This window comes from Cotesia glomerata, linkage group LG1 (assembly GCF_020080835.1).
Source record: "Cotesia glomerata isolate CgM1 linkage group LG1, MPM_Cglom_v2.3, whole genome shotgun sequence".
Lineage (NCBI taxonomy): Eukaryota > Metazoa > Arthropoda > Insecta > Hymenoptera > Braconidae > Cotesia > Cotesia glomerata.
The window spans coordinates 25,302,861-25,313,103 of record NC_058158.1 but is presented as its reverse complement, the minus strand read 5'-3'; the positions used below and the strand labels follow the sequence as shown (position 1 = coordinate 25,313,103).

Below are 10,243 nucleotides of genomic sequence, written 5' to 3'. Positions count from 1 at the left end.
TATTAAAAAATTTGTCAACATTAATCAGATTTAACATTAATTCAACGAAGTTATTTAAATTAGTGAAAAGTATCTTTATTCTTAATGAATGAATGAAATTACCATTGTGGTGATAATTTAATAAAGATACTTCCAAATATTATTTCTAATAATAATAATAATAATGAAGGTTTTACTTGTATCACCTGGGCAGTGTTTTACAACGGAGGGTGGGGTATTATTTCTCACTTCCCTTTGTTACATAACACATTTTTTTCCCAGCTCTACTTTGTATTTACTTCCATCATTATTATCACTTCATTATACTCACTACTTCTTTTGACCCCACCCCCTGCATGTCGGGATTTTTTCATTCCCAACACACACTTCTTAATGTGGCTGTGGACCGACTTGTGCCTTCTGTACCGCATTCACCCTGGTCCTTACCACTCGGGTATTGGAACAGAAACATGGGGAAACCACAGAGAAAACCCATGTTAGTACAGTCGGAGCTGGGTTAAATCTACAGTGATTGATAAGAAATTCTTCTTTATTGACCACTGGAGCATTAGGCCCCTCTCCTAGTGTGCAGAGATCCCTCGCGCTAGCCAACGCTGACTAGAGTGATCACTCATTCAATTTGTTGCTTAAATGGGTGATCGCCCAAGTCAGACGTGTGCCGCCCGGCTATCTCTGCCACCTCCAGAGGCTGGCAACATAACGCACATATTTTTATTTATAATCACTGAAAAATATTGGTGCGTGCCGGGATCAAACCCGGGTCCCACTCTTTCGAAAAGCAGGCACCGAAACGACCAGGCTATTGCCAGCCTCTTATTTCAAATAATTAAACATTTGTTATCTTGTTGGCATCATTATTATTATTTTATTGTTATTATGCACTCATACAAAATAGGGTTTGTCAGCGGTTTTTTTCCACGTCGCATTCACACTAAATGCTTTAACGAGCGCGTTAAAGCGAAAGGAATGATACTCAGCGATGAAAAAAAGGCATTGCTTGAAAGATAAAAAAATAGTTAAAAACAAAAATTTTTTTTAATTTTAAAATAAATAGACGAAGAAATAAAATAGTGAATACGTGATGGTGGTAAATGTTCTTAAGAGGAGTCTATAAAATAAATACACATCCATAATTCAAGTCAAGTGAATGTCATTTTTTGTATTTGACAAAAGTGATTGCCATCGAGTTTAAAGTCTCAACATCGTACGTATATGGCAAGTAAAATTTAATGGAAACTGTCATCGAAGAGACAAAGACGGAAATAGAGTGAGAATAGCCGTGACATTTTATGTTGAGATAAACGCTAACATCAATGTTATATGGTAAATATCTATATGTATGTCCAAAAAAAAAGCAAGTTTATCAGGAAAGAAGTAAAAAATCAATTTATAATGAGGCAAATGAGGGAAAGTGTTGGGGCCTGGTTCTCTGGTACTTTTTGCAACTCGTGAAAACGTTGTCGGTCTTCTGCCGGCTAGAATAATTAATATTTTAACCCGAGAAGCATTAACGCGGCATAATGGCGCGAGCGGAAGCGCCATATCGGGGGCTTACGAGCTCTCTTGCACCTGCCGCTAAAATACAAGCGACACAGGCTCATACTCAGCTAACAAATCCACGATTATGTGTATGTAAGTGTACTCGGGGATAAGCTCTTGAGACACATTATTAATTCCTCTACATTGCCACTATGTTCAACTTTAGATATATATTCGTATACCATTTTGTATATTACACACGAGTTTACTTATATTTGTTACGCCTCGATCGTTTTATTTAAGAAATTTTTTAATAACTTAGTAAATCCGTAAAAATTTATTACTTTGGTGATCATAAAAATACAATAAGAAGTAAAAATCTAAACGTACACTAAGAAAAAAAATTAGGAAAACGGTTGACCCTGAAGGCCATCCCTGTAACTTCCTGCTAATTCCATACCTAGGCGCTTAAAAATGCACTTATGATGCTTTTGAGCTCTTCGAACTCAAAAATGCAATTTATGTATTATTTTAAGCTCTCTAAGCTCAAAGAGATAGCTTTTCTATGCTTTTAAGCTCTTCGAGCTCAAAAGTCTGATAGAAGTTTCATAGAACACTAGTTTTTGAATTTTCAAACCGCAGTAACTTTTTAATGAATTAATCGATTTTTACGCGGTTGGCGGCATTCGACGCAGTTTTTTAAGCCTCATAAAGAATCTTTAAGTTGAAATTTCACACACAGACATACAGACATAGTAACATAGTGACACCCTCGCGAGAGTAATCAGGGAAGCTTCCTAGAACCTCAGAACGTCGAGATCTGATGAGAATTCGATTTTTGCAAAACGGCGTAAAATCAATAGCTTTCCAATTTTTGAAAATTTTCAATTTTCTTAGCGGGAAGTTAAAAATATTTCTACTAAGAAAATTTTCTTGATAGTTGATAATAATCAATTATCAAAAATATATTTTTTTGTCTGAAGAATTAATCGAATTGAATTTTTATTTAATTTGAATAAAGCTGTTCGTTCCAATAAATTTTGAGCCAAAAAATTATCATCTAGGCTTTTTTCTAAAAACCGAATTTTTTTATGAACTTCTAACATAAAATAAAACTTGGTTGTAATAAAAAACATGCATAGGACATTCTTGATGTACATATACTTTCATTATTCTAAAAGTGTTATACAAATTCAAGAGAGATGATCTAAATGAATAAAATAGTTTGATCTTAACAATTTGAGAGTAAACCACAGAATCTCAAACGTTTTGCGTTATAAGGCATTCACTAAAATTTTAGCTGTTGAAAAACAAAATATAGTTTAGTAAAGTTTCTCTTGAATAATAAGTGTCTTCTAAAAAGATAGTCATTGTATTCTTTTACGCTTTATAATGCTCTTATATAAGCACAGTAGGTTTCTTAAAGAAACTTTGGCACTATTGAGATATTGAACAAACAGCACTTTATTTTGTATCACATGCCAAAGACTCATCTCAATGAATTTTTTCTTCCTTTTTCACTTTGTTATTAACTCGACTCCTTTGTCTCTTACGTATACGTAACTATAGTAGTTTATATGCATTAATACCTATACTGAGCTCGACAAAGAGGTGAAGACGAGTCTACTATTTGTTCAGTTGATTAATTTCCTTGGTATAGTCAACCAATTTCCATCGCCTAATTTGCCCAGCAGGTTCTCTCTCCTTCACTATTTGTACGCTAACCCACCCGCTTTTGTTTCGGGCATAACCCATACCAGCCGAACTGGAGGAAAAGCGAGCGGAGAAACATCTGCATGCTCATTTGAGTTTTCATCTATAGATATACGGAAAGTCTGGACTGTTAATGCAGGTATAGTGTACCTCTGTTAGCAGAGCGGTAGAACCTCTGTAGAATCAAAAACATATAAGTGTAAAATAAAACCGGAAGATAAAGACAAAATGAGACGGTTGTTAAACTAACTATACAGTATTAGTATTGGATATTACTCCCTATACCTATTTCAACTCGCCAAGCGTTCTCGCACAAATTCCGATAAATACTCATTCGTCGGGGAAATTAGTTCCCTCTGACTAGAGTTCCACTCGTCGGTTTATCACGCCACCAAATGGAAAACCAATCCAACCTCTTTCGGATTTCTATCCTCTTTTTCACTCCCTTGTTTCCTATTACAAAAAATACATACACCTTAATAAGTTTTGAACAATGCTGTTTTACCTTCAATTTTATTTTAAGTAATTTAAAAAATTTTAATCAAAAAGCATTAATGCAAAAATAGACCCGTGAAAAAATTTTTGGATAAGTTCAAGCATGGCCTCACTGAGAAAACAATTCATTTAAATGAAATGAGGCTCGTTAACTATAAATAAATCTCTTATTTAAATATCACCAGAAATATTTATTTGATACAAAAAAATTTATTTATTTGAGACAAAGTTGTAGCATATTTGAATGAAATCCAGATTTGTTTATAGTTAACAAATATTTCTTTGGTGCTAACAATTGTATATTTCAACCAAATCAGATTTGTTAACTATAAATAAATGGTATGTTTGAATATATTTAAAGCAATGATTTTTAATTTTAGGTTAGGAAAGTTGTAAGAGTGGACATACCCTGTTGAAAATCTCCAATAAGATCCCATCAAAAGCGACAAAAGCCACTTAGAAACCAATAAAATTTATGGGTTTCTAAGTGGCTTTTGTCGCTTTTGATGGGATCCTATTGGAAATTTGAAACAGGGTATCGAACGTTTGGGGTAAAATGGGCACTTCTTTTGGAATTATTAAATATACTGAAATTAACAATGACAATAAAGTTAGCTGACATCTAAAAATTTTTAGAATTTTTTTTATTGAAAAAAAATTTTACAAGAAAAATTTTTTTTTTATTTCATTTGTAAAAAATTCGAAAAACTGTAAGTGCAATTAAAAAAAAATATTATATAGTTCTAATTTAACACATTAAGCAAAATAAAAAATGTCGACTAACTTTATTATTATAAATTAACAGACATCTGTAAATTTTTTCGACTTTTATAACAATAAAATTATCCCTGATTAAAAAAAAGTATTGAGACAAAGAGAAAAGTATTGAAAAGTATTGGTTTTCTTGTCAATCCAATACTTTTCAATACTTTTTTCTTTGTCTCAATACTTTTTTTTATTCAGGGATTATGAAAAAATTTTAATTATAAAATTTCACATGTTAAAATTAATAAAAATTATAAGTGAAAATTTTTAAAAGCATTTTTTTATTGTAATTGATTTGTTATTAAAATTTTTAAAATTGACAGCTGACGGCTAACTTCAGTATCATAATAATCATAGTATTTTTTATTAGTATTGCAAGTAATAGTAGTATATTTTTTTACGAAAATAAACTAATATTGTTATAAAATATACCAATTTTATATTCAATAACACATTTGAAAATTTTCTGTAAAAAAATTATTAATAAACGACACGGATTTTAGGTTAAGAAATTTTTTTTTCCAATAACTGCATGAAATATAAAAAAAAATTTAGTCACAAAAAAGTCAAATGTAAACAATACTCTTACATTCAAAAATAGCGACACCAAGCGTAATTTACTTGAAGCGAGATTTGTTAATAGTTAACAAATCTTTATTTGAATGAAATAAATGAGTCGATTCAATTAAATAAACCAAAACGAAGTAGTATTTGATTCAAAGTAATATATATTTAAATAAAAGAAATTTGTTAACATTAAATAAATATTTTTGATTCATTTCAAATAAATCTGTGCATTTGAGTCAAACAAACCGTTTTCTCAGTGCTGACATAAAAATTGACGACATAAGGTCATATACGCTCTGAAAGATTGGCAAGCAAAATGAATAATGTCAATTTTGAATTACCAAAATATTCTACTTTTGCTTTAGAAAACTCTTTTGTAGTCACTGCAATACGACTATGGCAAAATTTGACGGCAGAAATTGTAAATGCTAGTAGTTTAGAAGTATTTAAAGTAAAGATGTTCGATTATCTGCTTGAACTGGATTTTCAGTAGCTTCTTTATTTTAAATTGGCTTACCTAGTCATTATTTGATATTTTATATTACAAATTAGTAAATCTGTGCAATTATCTTAGTTAGATCCAAAAGTCATTAAACTTTAAGTTTATTATTAAATTTATGTAGTTAAACAAATTACACCGAAAACATGTAATGTATTTTATAATTTATCATTTCTACACTTATGTTATGTAAAAATTAATTAAATTAACTTTGTATACTATTATTGTAAACACAACTATGTAAAATTTCTTGCCATTCGGCTAATTGCCTTGGCATAATAATAAACACAATGCAATACAATACAATATGGAAATATATGGCTAGATATTGCTTGATATATCTTGATATGACAATATGCCCATGTATGGTCTGATACGGTCATAATTTCTCGACCGAAGGTAGCGTTAAAAATCTCTGATGGAGGGCGCAAGATCTCTGAATTATGTCCTTACTTTTTTAAAAGAAATATTATGATATGGCGAGTTTTATCTAATCAATGATTATAATATGTATTGGTAGTGATAATCAGTATTTTGATGTGCAATCTATATTACTAATAACCAAATGCAGTACCAAATAGTGAAAATCTACTAATTCGATTTAAGAGAATAAATGAAATAAAACTATAAATTTGAATAGCGCGTGCATTAATTGTAACCAATGAATAGTGCTCCATTTTTTGCGAGTTTCAACTAATGACTAACTTCAAATCGTTCATATATTTTTATTTAGAGGATGTGAAGCATTACTCGTGACTTACGAATTAACGGTAAATTTTAATTGCCATGGGAGAAATTGTTTATTTTTTACTTTAGAATTTAAAGCAGCTTAAAATGATCTCGGTATGGTATTACTTAATTTCATTCACTTATATATACTGCGCATTGCCTTTATTTCTCCTTGAAGCTAAAAGCTTTAATGCCTTCATCTGAGATTTCTATTAAAACTTTATGTTAGCTGTTGGATAGCAAGAGCACGAAGTGAAACGTGACTAACGGCAACATACTCAGTTTAACACGACTAACTGGCTGACTTGCGTGTAATATAGTTTTAAAATGTATTTAATATTGGTCTCAATATTTATAAGTATATAATAATCCTTATCCATATAATTCTATTTTACATTAATTATTTATTAAACGTATTTTCTGTTTTAAAACAATAACTGATTATTAAGTTATACATAAAAATATATGTATTGTGTATATTTAAATTCAAAAGAATTTATCTCTTTATGATGTTTTAAAATTGCATTACATTCATCAAAAAACAAATAAATTCATAGTATAGAGATAGATAAATTCTCAGAGAATATAGAATCGGCTGTGAGGACAGATAACGATCAAAATTCATCTATATCCATACATTCATCCTACATGTATTCTCTATCATGTATATTATATATGATATATTTTTTAAGCAATATACTGGTATAATTGAAGTTACTGATTAAATGATTGATATTTATAATTAAAAAATAATTCATAAATTATCTTATCAGTATGATCCTTAAATATATCTAAGTTTATCAGAATCATAAACAAATAAAAAAAACTCTTGAGTCAAGAGTTGAAACAATATTGAATAAAAGAAAATTAACTACTTTTCATCTTTACTTTGATCTCTTTTTTATTCTTAATGAAAACTGCTAATTAGTGCATCAAATTTTCTTCATCATACAATCAAAACACTAAAAATACAGCATGGTATTAATTCTAAATTTTTTTCAATTAAAAAAATTTTACGGCTTGAATATAGTTCAATCCGTTTAACGATACTGAATAAAATAAAAAAACATTCATTATTGTGTATGATAGCATTTGACAGAGAATTGAGGTAAATTACTCTAAAATTCTTTTTGTGTGGAAAAAAATGGTCGATAACGAATACAATTTGATGGAATAATAATACATTCGTTTAATCGAATCCTTGATAATTGACAGATAAATATTAAACTTGGTCTGTCTGGAACGATAGATCATCTAGTGATGAGTAATCTGCACAGCTACATTGAAAAAAATTTCATCTGTATAAAAATATATGAATCTAGAAAGTTTTTGACTTTATTTTGTAATAACTAATTAACTCAACTTCCTATGGAGAAGAACACTTTTACAATGTATAGTGAATATAAGCTCTGCCTGTATAGATAATCTTTAAAAATTTTGTTCCTTATTAAAAAATAAATAAATTTCTTGGATGTGAATAAGATTTTAAGAAATTAAAACAAAATCCTTTCGGTTGAATGCATTCGATTATGACATTTAATTCTGATAATTAGTTTAAACAATTTATTCAAATCATTTTCACCTAGTATGTCAGACAAAATAAATTAACTTTGAAAATTCTATAGTAATGATAGAAAGTAACATTTTAAATTATAAAACACAAAAAAAAAATTATTCTAATTTTGTATGAGTGATGTTATTATCGGTTCAGTGATATAATTAATGCTGGGCCTTAGTATAGTAAATATATAGGATGCAATGCATCAGATATAAATTTAGAATCACTTTCTTTTTTCCGTGAAGTTTGTGTCATAAATTTTAAGACTTTCTGATTCATCGACAAAAAAAATCGAAAACAATAAGAAACAGTTGAATCCGCAGGCCATTCCTTGACCTTGCAGCTATTTTTAAGCTCAAAACGTTCGAAAAATTTCCTATTTCAAAGTTTGGAGCTTTTAAATCTTGCAAATACAACTTTTATACATTTTTGAGCAATATCTCCCGAACGAATCAATTGATTTTGATATCAAGGTGCATATGCACCTTGCGGCATTTCACGAGGTTTTTTTTAAAAGATAACGTTTAACTCAAAGGAACGATCCGACAAAAAATTTTGAAGTTATGTAAAAAAAAACTTTTATCGAATTGTTTTGACAACGATATCTCTTAAACGAATTAACCGATTATGATGCAGTTCGTGACAATCGACGTTGTTTTTTAAGGTTAAGAGCTGATTTGATTACGAAAACAGTCAGTGTAGTAATTTGAAAGTTATTTAAAAAAAAATATCATTTGAAATTTATAGAGCCTCAAAATCTATAGAGCCAAATTAGTTTAAATTCACACAAAATGTATGGGAGAATTAAACTGCATTCCGATTGATCAATCTATTCAAAAGTTATAAATGAAAAAATGACACACACACATCAGAACACTATTATAAAAATTGTCAGAATAGTTTCCTAGAATATCAACATCGAGATCTGGTAGGAAGTCAATTTTTAAATTGTAGAGAAAACAATAATTTCTTAATTTTATTAAATTATCGATTATCATAGCATGAAGTCAAAGATATATACACTAAATGAATTTCAATTGTCTTATTACTGATTAATGTGTAATTTGCTCAACTTTTTTGTGAGTAATTCATAAAATTAAATGCAAATGTAAGTTTATAAGTCTTATTTTACAAATTGTACATGGAATAATTGTGCCATTAGCATGACATTGAGTATAATAGAATTGAGGACGTTGATAAAATGTATACAAGTGGGCGCGACGTTAAAATGATGGTGTTGAGTATTTATATAATACTGCCATGCGCTCTATAATATTTTGTGTATTATTAGTTATTATTTCTCATTTATTTTGCATAATTATACAATTGACTCTCGATAGAGGATTTAGATTTTAATGGTACTCAATTATTATGGAAAGTCAAGTTAATTATGAATAATAATTATTAAATTTGTTTCATGATTCAAAAATACAAGTTTATCATAAGTAAATATCGATAAATAATATTTCGTAGTTAATGAATGAGCTTTGAAGCGCTTATATAGAAAATAAAAAGTTAAGTAAATAAAGACTGTGGTTACATTTTTTTTTAATAATATTGATAAATAATGAATATAAGCGCACTGAATGATAACCATACATGTAATAGTAAACAGATAATAATATGCATAATGCAGAGAAAGTAAAATAGTGTAGTATAAATGTGACACAGAAGTAATGAGTACAACAGGTTGGCACAACGGCGCGTACTAACGATCTTCCGGGAGACCTATAGCTCGACTCATAAAGCGTGTCCCTTTGCAAGTCGTGCAACTGGTCTACGATGTAGTATCTCCTAGGATCAAGATGATAAAAATTATCCCATTCAACAGGTGTTGTGTGATCAAGATGAACAAAATGAATAAAATCGTTTATTGCTAACTTTCTTTCTCATTTCCTTTTTTTCCGATTACAAGTGAGAATAATTAAATAAGTTTTTCCATAAAAATTTATTATCATCTCATCACTGAAAGATATGACTTGGATAATGGAATAGACAACGGGAGTAAGATGATAACAATTAAGTAAAGTAAAGTTTTACATTTATTGAATACTTGAAAATTTTAAGAGCGGTTGATAGTTGATTTTCAAACGAGTTTTGTTCATGAATAAGATAAAAGTTTGAAAAAAACGCTTCGCTCTTTGATAAATAATTAAATTATCCATTAAAGAGCAAAGCGCTTTTTTGGAAAATTTTCATTTATTTATGCATAAAATCCGTTTTAAGATTCCATAAGTTGTACAAGTATGACAGAGATACTCTCGTTTGTCCAATAGAGAGCGAGAGAGAGAAAAAAAAAATATAAACCCTTCTTAAAAAGAAACTTTTTAAAAAGTAGACTTTCTGATTTATTAATATTTCCAATATAATCTTCCGCTGAAATACTTGGAAATAATAATAATAATAATAATAATAATAATAAAAATAATAATAATAAT

General features: G+C 29.1%; 1 protein-coding gene across 2 annotated transcripts in view; it reads right to left on the bottom strand.

Annotated features, from left to right (window-relative positions):
- Window positions 1–10,243, bottom strand: part of LOC123264423 (mannosyl-oligosaccharide alpha-1,2-mannosidase IA) — a 174,393-nt gene that overhangs the window by 93,956 nt on the left and 70,194 nt on the right. The window lies entirely within an intron of this gene.